The 10,524-nt window shown below is 40.8% G+C and overlaps 1 pseudogene; it reads right to left on the bottom strand.

Moving 5' to 3' along the window:
* Nucleotides 1-9,182: 9,182 nt before the first annotated feature.
* LOC120237679 lies at nucleotides 9,183-9,448 on the bottom strand (annotated as a pseudogene).
* Nucleotides 9,449-10,524: the final 1,076 nt, after the last annotated feature.

Raw genomic sequence — 10,524 nt, forward strand, 5'->3', positions numbered from 1 at the left:
CCTACCACCCAAATATGACACCACCTCAGGTGGCTGCTACTCCATTCCAAAGGACACATCCATTGATTTGCACATAGATGCTGCAGCAATGGAAAACTGCAGTAAAAAATGTTAAACCTTTACCCTCAATTGCTCACAACAAGGGAGGTTATGAGATAACAGAAGGTCTGGAGGAAGGCTCAGTGTTGGAAGTACTGATTATACCTGGTAAGATATGAGAGATGTCAGGGCAAATGGATGTGTGGGTTTGAATTTTAATCCACAAACTCAGGTAGGAAAAGAAATATGCACTGTTTTTTTTTAATTTTTTAACTTTTATTTATTTTTGAGAGACAGAGCATGAATGGAGGAGGAACAGAGAGAGAGGGAGATACAGAATCTGAAGCAGGCTCCAGGCTCTGAGCTGTCAGCACAGAGTCTGATGCGGGGCTCAAACCCACAGACCGTGAGATCATGACCTGAGCCAAAGTCAGATGCTTAACCGACTGAGCCACCCAGGCGCCCCGGAAATATGCATTGTTATTTCCATTAGTTCCTTCAAATCAACTTAAATCTGCTGATTCACTGTCCCAGCATCTTGGATCAACTAATTTAAGTGATAAAACTCCTTGCAAGAGACTTGAAAAAGGAACAAATGATATTGTTAAGCAAATCATCTTTGAGGGACAGGAGTAGCAGCATTGTGGGGGGGGGGAGGGGGAGGAAACCGGGTGGAAGAGACCCTAGAAGCAGTGTGATTCCTAGTATACAAAGCAAGTGGGCAACCTGGCCCCTGCTGGTAGAAAACTGAATTTTCCCTAAAGGCCTTGACTCCTGGGGGAGGTCAGTCCATGGTCTGAAACCTGAAGAGAAATCTTTGTCCCATCATCTGTTGGAAACAGAGGGAGACTCCAGCTTTCTCCTGTTGGGCAGCCAACAGTAGAGATGTAGTGTCTGTGGCCTTGCTTTTACTCTTGCAGTCAAGTTCTGGGATCAGAGCCTGGCTCCAGGCTCTTCTGATGGCCTTCAGCCCTGGGGCAGTGCCTCGTGGGTGGTAACCAACCATCCCAGAGAAGCTCTAGACAGAAGTACTTCAGAGGCCTTCCTGCCCCTAAGAGAACATTTCTGACAAACATGGCATCCAAGAGAAAAAGCACATAACAAGTCACCTTGCTTGTGGGGGTACTGGGAAGACTGGAATGGGGAACACCTTTGCACTCCCCACCTCCCCTTCCTTTGCTCCCCCACCCCCACTCCTCACTAGAGCCTCCCTGAGAGTCAGTCTCCTCAGCACTATCCTTGGGAGGATGGGAAGGCCTTTCTGCCTCAGCTCACTGTAGAAAAGGGCCTCACCATCATCCCAAACGCAGTGCTGGATGCGGTCACAAGATGCACTAATAGATTGAGAGAAGACGGCGCTATGTCCCATTGCTAGGCCAGCTACCACCATATTTTGAATGGATACTTTTACAAATCTGATGCCTTTGTGGAAACACAATTAAAGTATACTGTAGTTGTGTATGTTTGAAAATACTAAGCAAACCTGCTTAGCCACTTACCTGGTGGCTCAGTTGGTTATGCGGCCAACTTCGGCTCAGGTCATGATCTCGCTGTTAGTGAGTTCAGGCCCTACGTCGCTGGGTCCTGTGCTGACAGCCCAGAGCCTGGAGTCTGCTTCAGATTCTGTCTCCCTCTCTCTCTGCTCCTCCCCCACTCTCACTTTGTCTCTCGCTGTCCCTCTCTCTCTCAAATAAATAAACATTTAAAAAATTTAAAAAATACTAAGCAATTAAACACAAACATGTTTTAAATATCACGATTACCATCTCATTGTTTACAAAGTAAACTAAGAATCTCAAATAATGGAAATTGTCTGGTCCTCTCCTTCCTAAGTCACTTTGCTTCTCCCTCGCTCACCCACTCCTGGGAATCTGTTCAGTTCATTTCCTTAGTTAAAACAAAGAAAAGAGAACAAGAAAAAAACCGATTTGCCCAGCAGGGGGCAGCAAGAGACAAAGAATACGATACAGCATTCTGCTTCCTGCTCCTCTACCCCAACCCCCAACTTTGTCTGAAATCCTAGATTAGAAAGGTTTAAATTGGATAGAGGGCGGTAGGGGAGCAGGGACTGAATCCAAACCACAGAACCCAAATTCATAAAGTTAAGTGGATGCAGAACTTGCTGGAACAAGATCTACTGAAAACAAGAGCTAGACTGCCATTTTTTGGGAGCTCTATGCTAGAAGGCAGCCCAGTAGAGTTTTTAAAGAAAATCTGGCTCTCTACGGTGACATCCACAAACTTGGTAATACGAACGTGATTTAGGAAATATCCCACAGATAAGAGGAAAGAATGTGATTCCCTTTGACTAAAATCTCACAACCTATATTCATGCCACTATGAATTGGAAACATGGCTCTCACAGGCTTGGAGTACCTGGGCCCTTGGCATGTGTGGTACCCAGCCCTGGGCACCTTGGGTAGGACTCACCTGATTGGGCGAGAAGGGATGTGGGATGCCGGAAAGAGGCGTGGGGTGGGGACATGCGGCCTGGGACAGAATCCCTCATGAATCCTTGAGGTATTTAAAAATTTGAACCCTGATACAAAGGACCTCGGATCTGAAGGAAGAGTATTAGGAGAAACAGGAAAGAAAACGATTGTAGTAGGGAGTTCTGGCTGGGAAATGTTTATTTGGGGTCCTAGGCTGTAACAGTGTGATTAAAAATCCTGGCAACAATTGTATGGAACACATGGGCTTGTGGCCATTTCAAGAAACCTATATTGGTTTCCCAGGGCTACCATAGCAAAGTGCCACCGACGGTGTGTCTTATAACAACAGAAATGTATTCTCTCACAGTTCTGGAGACTAGAAGTCCTAATAAGGTGTTGATGGCACCATGTTCTGAGGTTTCTAGGGAAGAATCCTTCTTTGTTTCTTCCTAGCTTCTGATGGCTCCCAGCAACCCTTGGGGTTGCTTGGTTGGCAGCTATAGTACTTGATCGCTGCCTCCATCATCACATGCTGCTTCTCTGTGTATATGTGTCTGTGTCTCTGAATCTCCTGTCCTTTCTCTTATAAAGACACCAGTCACCAGACTTCAGGTGACTTGTTATCCAGTATGACCTCATTTTAGTGTAACGCATTACATCTATACAGACCCTATTTCCAAATAAGGTCACATTTTGAGGTTCTGGATGGACGTGGATTGGGGGGAGCACACTATTCAACCCAGTACATACCCCAAATAGTAGTCGTGTTATGACAATAAAGCTAAACAAGGTTACTCTCAGATCCTGGCTCAACCTCTTTTCTGTCACTTCGTCTGCATGAACCTTGTGAGGTGGTAGTGAGAGTCCCTAACAAGGCCAACAGGCCGATCAGAAATGACGTGCTGGCGCACATCAGTGGTGCAGCAGAGAGGCTGGGAGGGATACAGTGAAGTCCTCTCTCTCTCTCTCTCTCTCTCTCTCTGTCTCTGTCTCTTCTGTGCAGGCTGCCCCAGGGACTCATCCACAGCTCCCGGAATGTTCCAGGCATCTTCCCAACTGCTTTGCCCCAGACTTTACTCTCAGGAGTTTTGTTTGCCAGGGTTCTGCATGGGATCCGATTTACTCATTTTCCCTGATGAGTTAGTGTCTGTCTCCTCTCAGGTGAGATGCCTTTAAAGGGGATGTGTCCTACTTAGATTCTGCTTCAACTTCAGTGGGTGGTGGCAGATGCCTCTGAGATCCAGTAGGCTGGGAACCGATGGGGGGAAAGGTTGGGGGACCTTTGACCAGGGCCATGATTCAGCCCTCAAGTGACACCCAGTGGTAACCAGCTAATCGTGCTACTGGCAGGGCTAACCTGGTTGTAGCAGGGCTTTGTTTTGGAAATTTCCTTCAATGAAGAGTCACAAATCCCAGTTGTGGAAACAGGAATAGTCAGAGTTGTGTTGCAAGCCTTTGATAGGAACATGTCTTGTTTCCTGTGGCTCTGGCTTTGAGGATGGTCTAAGCCTGGTTTCTGCATTTAGCCTCCACACCAGATTCACTGAGATAGACAATGACAGAAGTTATTTGATATTGATATTCATTCATTTGTTAGCCTGAAGTCTTTTTTTAAAAGATTTTTAAAATTAAGTTTATTTACTTACAGAGTATGTGCAGGGGAGGGGCAGTGTGTGTGTGTGTGTGTGTGTGTGTGTGTGTGTGTGTGTGTGTGTGTGAGAGAGAGAGAGAGAGAGAGAGAGGGAATCTAAAGCAGACACCGTATAGTCATTGCAGAGCTCAGTGTGGGGCTTGAACTAAACAACCATGAGATCATGATCTGAGCCAAAATCAAGAGTCGGATGCTTAAACTGGCTGAGTCACCCAGGCACCCCAGTCTGAAGTCTTTATTGTATCTGTTGGACAAATTTATTAATTCCAAAAGTGGATTGGGGGGGGTGCTGATAATAATCTTTTTATGTTTAATCAAGGAAATATTTTTTTTTTACAAACCCAAGATTTTTTTAAGCCTGAATCTTTCTGAGTGGGTCAATAATGGCTCACTGGAAATGCTTAATTTCCACCGTCAGACTGGCAGAACTCAATGAAACACAAATCAATATTTTAAAGAAGTGCCTTCTCCATGCCCTCCTGATTCAATGAAGCTGTAAGAACATCCTACTTTCTAACAATTAGACCCTTCCAAGAATGGACCTTCATTAAAAGGTGCTTTGACAGAGAAGTGTCAACCAAATGGATTGAGTTTGTCAAGGGTAGCATATGGTTTGTTCTTTCATAATAATTGGCATCAGACCATTTAACCTCATTTATCCAGTTATTCATTCATTCAACAAATACCCAGCATTCTATGGAAGTCTGCTTCTAAAATGTCTCCCATCTCTACCTCTTGGCACTCTGCACTTACACATCCCCTTTCAAGTGAGTGTGGGCTGGGCCAAGTGATTTGCTTCTGACCAAAAGAACAGTGCGAAGTGATGGAATGTCATTTACAAAACTAGATTACAACAGACTGACTTCTGTCTTGCTCTCATTCTCTGCCCCTTTCTCTCTCTCTCTCTCTCTCTCTCTCTCTCTCCCTTCTCACTTGCTCAGCCTGGTGAAATAAGTGGCCATATTGTGAACTAGCTATCCCATGGAGAGATTCATGAGGTGAGAAAGTGAATCCTGTGTGTGAACTCAGGAGAATATTCTACCGCAGTTCAGCCCTGTGTCAACTGCATTCCAGGTTGACAGTTTCATTTCACCTTTTGAGTGACCTTGATTCACAAGACCCAGCTAAGCCATGCCCAGATTTCTGTCCCACAGAAACAATGAGAATATAGTTGTTTCATGATGAATATCATTGCTTTAAGCCACCAAGTTTTGAAGTAATTTGTTGCACAGGAATAGATACATAATACAAACTTTACTGCCCTTGAAGATACAAATGGCGGGGGTGGGGGGGATCCATGATCTTTTTCTCAAGACATGCAACAATTTCCGTAGAAAGCAATAAATGCTCTCTGTTCAAAATACAGCGGTTCTACAAAATGAAGACGTTGATGTGGGTTTTTAGTCTGAATATATAGGATCCATGAAACTGACCAAATGGTAAAGTGATTTGGAAGTATTTTAATTATGTGAGATATCTTTGACTGCTTGGAAATGGCTCACTATGGAGCAGAGAATATGCATACATTTCAGAATAAAAGGTATATGGAGCTTGGTATAGGAATTATTTCAGGAGATGAAATCTGCCTCTGGAAAATCCATTTTTTGTATAAGAACCACTGAAACAAAACTAGAAAAGGAAGTAACAAGGTCATCCCACCCATTTCTGTTACTGCATTTTCTGTAACCGTATTATACATATATTTTTTGCTCTGGAGCAGCTGTAAACCATAGGCTAAAAATAAAGTAAACAAACAATATTTATGTCAATGGGAACAGAAAGACTTTGAAGGAAACCTAAAGGAAAACCTGTTGATAAAATTTGGGGCCAAGATGCTCTGACTGAAGATACCAGACCTTAGGATCTGTTAGAAATTTCCTGAGTTTCTGCTCTATCCATACCCATGTTGCCAAATTTAATTCCAGAAAATGAGGTTGCTACTGAAATGGAGTGATGATACGCGGTGGAATGTAAGAACCTGGAGCTCAGGAGAAGGGTTGAGGTTAGATGAGATTTCCAAGTGTCTAGTGGAGATAGAGGAGACAAGACCCCAAGGGCTGAAGGCTGATAAACTCCAGTGCTAGGAGGGCTGGAAGAAAAGGAGTCACAGAGAATGCCGAGAAGGTCCAGATCAGTGCAGTGTAAAGAGAGATTCACAAAAAGGGGAAGAATGTTCAGGTTGACTCATGAAGATGATGTGCTTGGTTCTTTCTGTCCTCTCTATGGCCTCACTGTTAGGTACCTCATTTACTTGCGTGGCTACTACATATTCGTCCCCATGAAAATGATTCCAAAATCTATGTCTCTCTTCTACCTCTGGACATCTCTACCTGGATTTGTATACCCAGTGCATTCCAGTGCAACATGTCCCAAATCAAACTGTCTTAAATCTCCACACAGATGCCATCTTCTCCTGAGACACTGGCCTGGATCACCTTCCCTAAACAAACCCTTATCCTTTCCCCAATCACAGCCTCCTTAAATTGTTTTATTTTCAGTAATAACACTTGCCAAATGCTGAACTTGTTACTTTTTTCTCTTCTATATTAGACTATAAGCCCCATGAGAGCAAGGAGTTGGTCTCTTTGATTCCTGATGTATCCTTAGCTCCTAAAATGGTCCCTGATCATAGTAAGTACTCAGTAAATATCTTTTGATTAGATAGTGTTGAAACATCTCATAATTGGATTTTCAAAGTTAAGCCTATTAGTTTAATAGGTCTCAATAGGTTTAAATTAAAGTAATAGATTTAACATTGAGACAATTATAGATTTGCATGCAGTTGTGAAGAAATAATATGGAAGGGATCCAATGCACCTGTCACCTAATTTCTCTCATCTTACAAAACTGCTGTGCAATATCACAGCCACAATGATGACATTGATACAGTCAATACAGAACATTTCCATGACCACAAGGATCGCTCATGTTATATAAAAGGATGCCCTTTTATAACCACATTCACTTCCTTCTTGCCCCTCCTCCCTCCTTAACCCCCCAAACCACTAATCTGTTCTCCATTTCTAGAATTCTGCCATTTCAAGAATTTTATATCATTGGGACCATAGAGTATGTAAACTTCTTGGATTTTGTTTTTTCACTTAGCATAATTCTATGGAGACTGATGGGGGTTGTTACATGTATTAACACTTTCTTCCTTCTTGTTACTGTGCAATCCTACACAGTATGCATGTGTCAGTTTGTTTAACTATTCAACCCTTGAAGGACATCCAAGTTGTTTCCAGTTTGGGGCCATCACAAATGAAGCTGCTATAAATATTTGTGTACAGGTTTCCCTGTAAATATGTCTTCATTTCTCCGGGCTTAATGCTGCAATGTACAATTTCTGGGTTGATTGGAAGCTGCATATTAATATTTGTTTAGGTTTATTTATTTATTTTGAGAGAGAGAGAGAGAGAGAGAGAGAGAGAGAGAGAAAAGGGCTTGATTCCATGAACTGTGAAATTGTGACCTGAGCCAAAATCAAGCGTCATATGCTTAACTGACTAAACCACCCAGGTGTCCTAGCTGCATATTAAGATTTTAAAGAACTTGTCAAACTGTTTTAGAGTGGCTGTACCATTGTATATTCCATCCAGCGATGTATGAATGATCCAGTTTCTCCACATCCTTACTAGCATTTTTTGTTTTCTCTATTTTTGACTTTAGTCATTCTGATAGGTATGTGGTGATATCTTGTGGATTTAGCTTCCATTTCCAAAGTCCCGTGGTGTTGAGCATCCTTTCATGTATTTATTTACCATCTGTACATCCACTTGGTGAAATGTCTGCTTAGGTCTTTCTTTGGCCTGTGATTTAATTGGGTTATTTGTTTTTGTTTTTGTTTTTACTATTTTTAGAGTTCTTTATGTTTTTAAATACTAGCCTTTTGTTGGGTATATAGTTTGAAAATGTTTTCTGCCAGTCTGTAGCTTATTTTTTTTCCACCTCTTAACAGGGTCTTTCATCAAGAAGAAATTTTAATTTCAATGAAGTTCAATTTATCAATTTTCCTTTGATGGATCATGCTTTTGGTGTTATATGTAAGAACTCTGTGTATATAGCTCTAGATGCTGAAGGGTTCTCATTGATTAGTTTTCCTAAAATTTTTATAGTTTTGCATGTAAGCTTACAATCCATTTTGAGTCAATGTCTGTGTAAGGTATGAGACTTAGGTCAAGGCTCAGTTTTTTTGCCTATGGATATTCATTCGCTCCAGCATCATTTCCTCCATTGAATTGCTTTCGTACCTTTGTAAAAAGAAAAATTAGTAGGGCATAGTTTGGGAGATCTAATTCTGGGGTTTCTATTCTGTTCCATTGATGTCTGTGTTGCTCCCTCTGGTAATATCACACAGTCTTGATAACTGTAACTATTTAATAAGTCTTCTTGAAATGAAATAAGCTGATTCTTCTCAATTTATTTTTATTTTTCAAAAAGGGTTCTAGCTATTGTACCTCTTTTGTCTTTCCATATGAATTTTGGAATGCTATTGCTATCTCCAAAAAATCTTGCTGGAATTTTGATAGAAATTTCACTGCATATATGAATTTGGGGAGAATGGACATCTTTGCTATTGAGTCTTACAATCCATGAACAAGTTATATCTCTTCATTTATTTAGATCTTTTTTGATTTCTTTCACCAGCATTCTGTAGTTTTCAGCATTCAAGTCCTGTACATGTTTTGTTAAATTTGTACCTAAGTATTTCTACTACCGCACACCTGCATTTATAAATGGCATTATAATTTTAATTTCAGTGACTACATGTTTTATGAATTCTATTTGTAAATATTATATCAAGGATATTTTGTATCTATATATCTATACCTATACTGGTATTTATATCTAGATCTATATTCCCTATTTTTAATATATTTCTTTTAAGACTACCTCCTTGCAATTTGCAGAGAGAAAATACAAAACAAAAAACAAACGTAGTTTCAAATCCATAAACAATGTGTGAAGTTTAAAGCATTACTGATACCATCATTACAGAAGAATGTTAGCTTACTCCAGGGCACTTCAGTATTCCTGAGGAATAAACAAGATTTCTCTTTTCCTCCCTCTGGGATGTTCTCAGGTGTAAGTCACTGCTCCTGCTCTTTGATGGATTTTCCCTGTAGAAGATAACGGTGCCTGAAAATCATGTGACAATTGGAGTAGGCCATTCCCATCCCATACCAGAACCAAAGACTAATGGCCACATTCTTCTATTAAAGCAGGGAAATGATAAAACAAGTCGTAATCCAAAACCAGTACCTATCTTCACAACCACTTCTGCCACACATGGGTTCCACTTCCTGCCTAGCTCGTAATCTCACATGTTCCCCACCCACAGCTCCTCCTTTCCTTCTGTATCTATATACTAATGAAGAATATTGATCTGTCGCTTTCTTTTTATGTACTGTATTCATTTGGTTTTAGTATCAAGGTAATACTACCTTTATCAAATAAGTTAAGAAGTATTCCTTCCTTTTCTGTTTGGTGGAAGGGATTGTGCAGAATTGGTTTCATTTTTCCTTGCATTTTTGGTAGATTTCTCCAGGGAAACCGTTTGTGCCTAGAGATTTCGTTGGGGGGAATTCCAAAATTACAAATTCAATTTCCTTAATAGATTTAGAGCTATTCAAATTATTTCATATTGGCTGAGTTTTTGTAGTTTGTGTTTTTTGAGGAATGAGTTTATCATTGCAATATCAACATGATGTCAAATTTGTCATCAACAAACATTGAATTTATGTGTGTGGAGATATTCAGAGTATTCCCCTTTTATCCTTTTGGGTTTTGCAGTGTCTGTAGTGATATTCTTTTTTTAAAATGTTTTATTTATTTTTGAGAGAGAGAGAGAGAGAGAGACAGCGTGAACAGGGGAGGGTCAGAGAGAGAGTGAGACACAGAATCTGAAACAGGCTCCAGGCTCTGAGCTGGCTGTCAGCACAGAGCCCAGCGTGGAGCTCGAACCCACAAACCGTGAGATCGTGACCTGAGCCATAGTCGGATGCTTAACTGACTGAGCCACACAGGCACCCCTGTAGTGACATTCTTTGTGTCATTCCTGATGCGGACAACTTGTGTCTTCTGTCTTTGTCAGTCTTGCTGAACGTTTGTCTATTTGTCTTTTCCAAGACTCAACTCTTTCTTTCATTGATTTTCACTATTGTTTTTCTGTTTCAATTTCATTGATTTTAACTCTTTATTATTCCCTTCCTTCTATTTATTTTAGGTTTAATTTACTCTTCTTTTCAATGGTAGCCTATATATTTGGGAGTTTTTTTCTTTTCTAATGTATGCAGTCATTGCTATACATTTCCCTGTCAGTACTGCTTAACTGTGTCCCACATGTTTTTTTTTTTTCAGTTTTATTGACATATAAAAAATAAAAATTGTATTTACTTAAGG

Source organism: Hyaena hyaena, unplaced genomic scaffold, assembly GCF_003009895.1.
Source record: "Hyaena hyaena isolate Hyena2069 unplaced genomic scaffold, ASM300989v1 scaffold_187, whole genome shotgun sequence".
Lineage (NCBI taxonomy): Eukaryota > Metazoa > Chordata > Mammalia > Carnivora > Hyaenidae > Hyaena > Hyaena hyaena.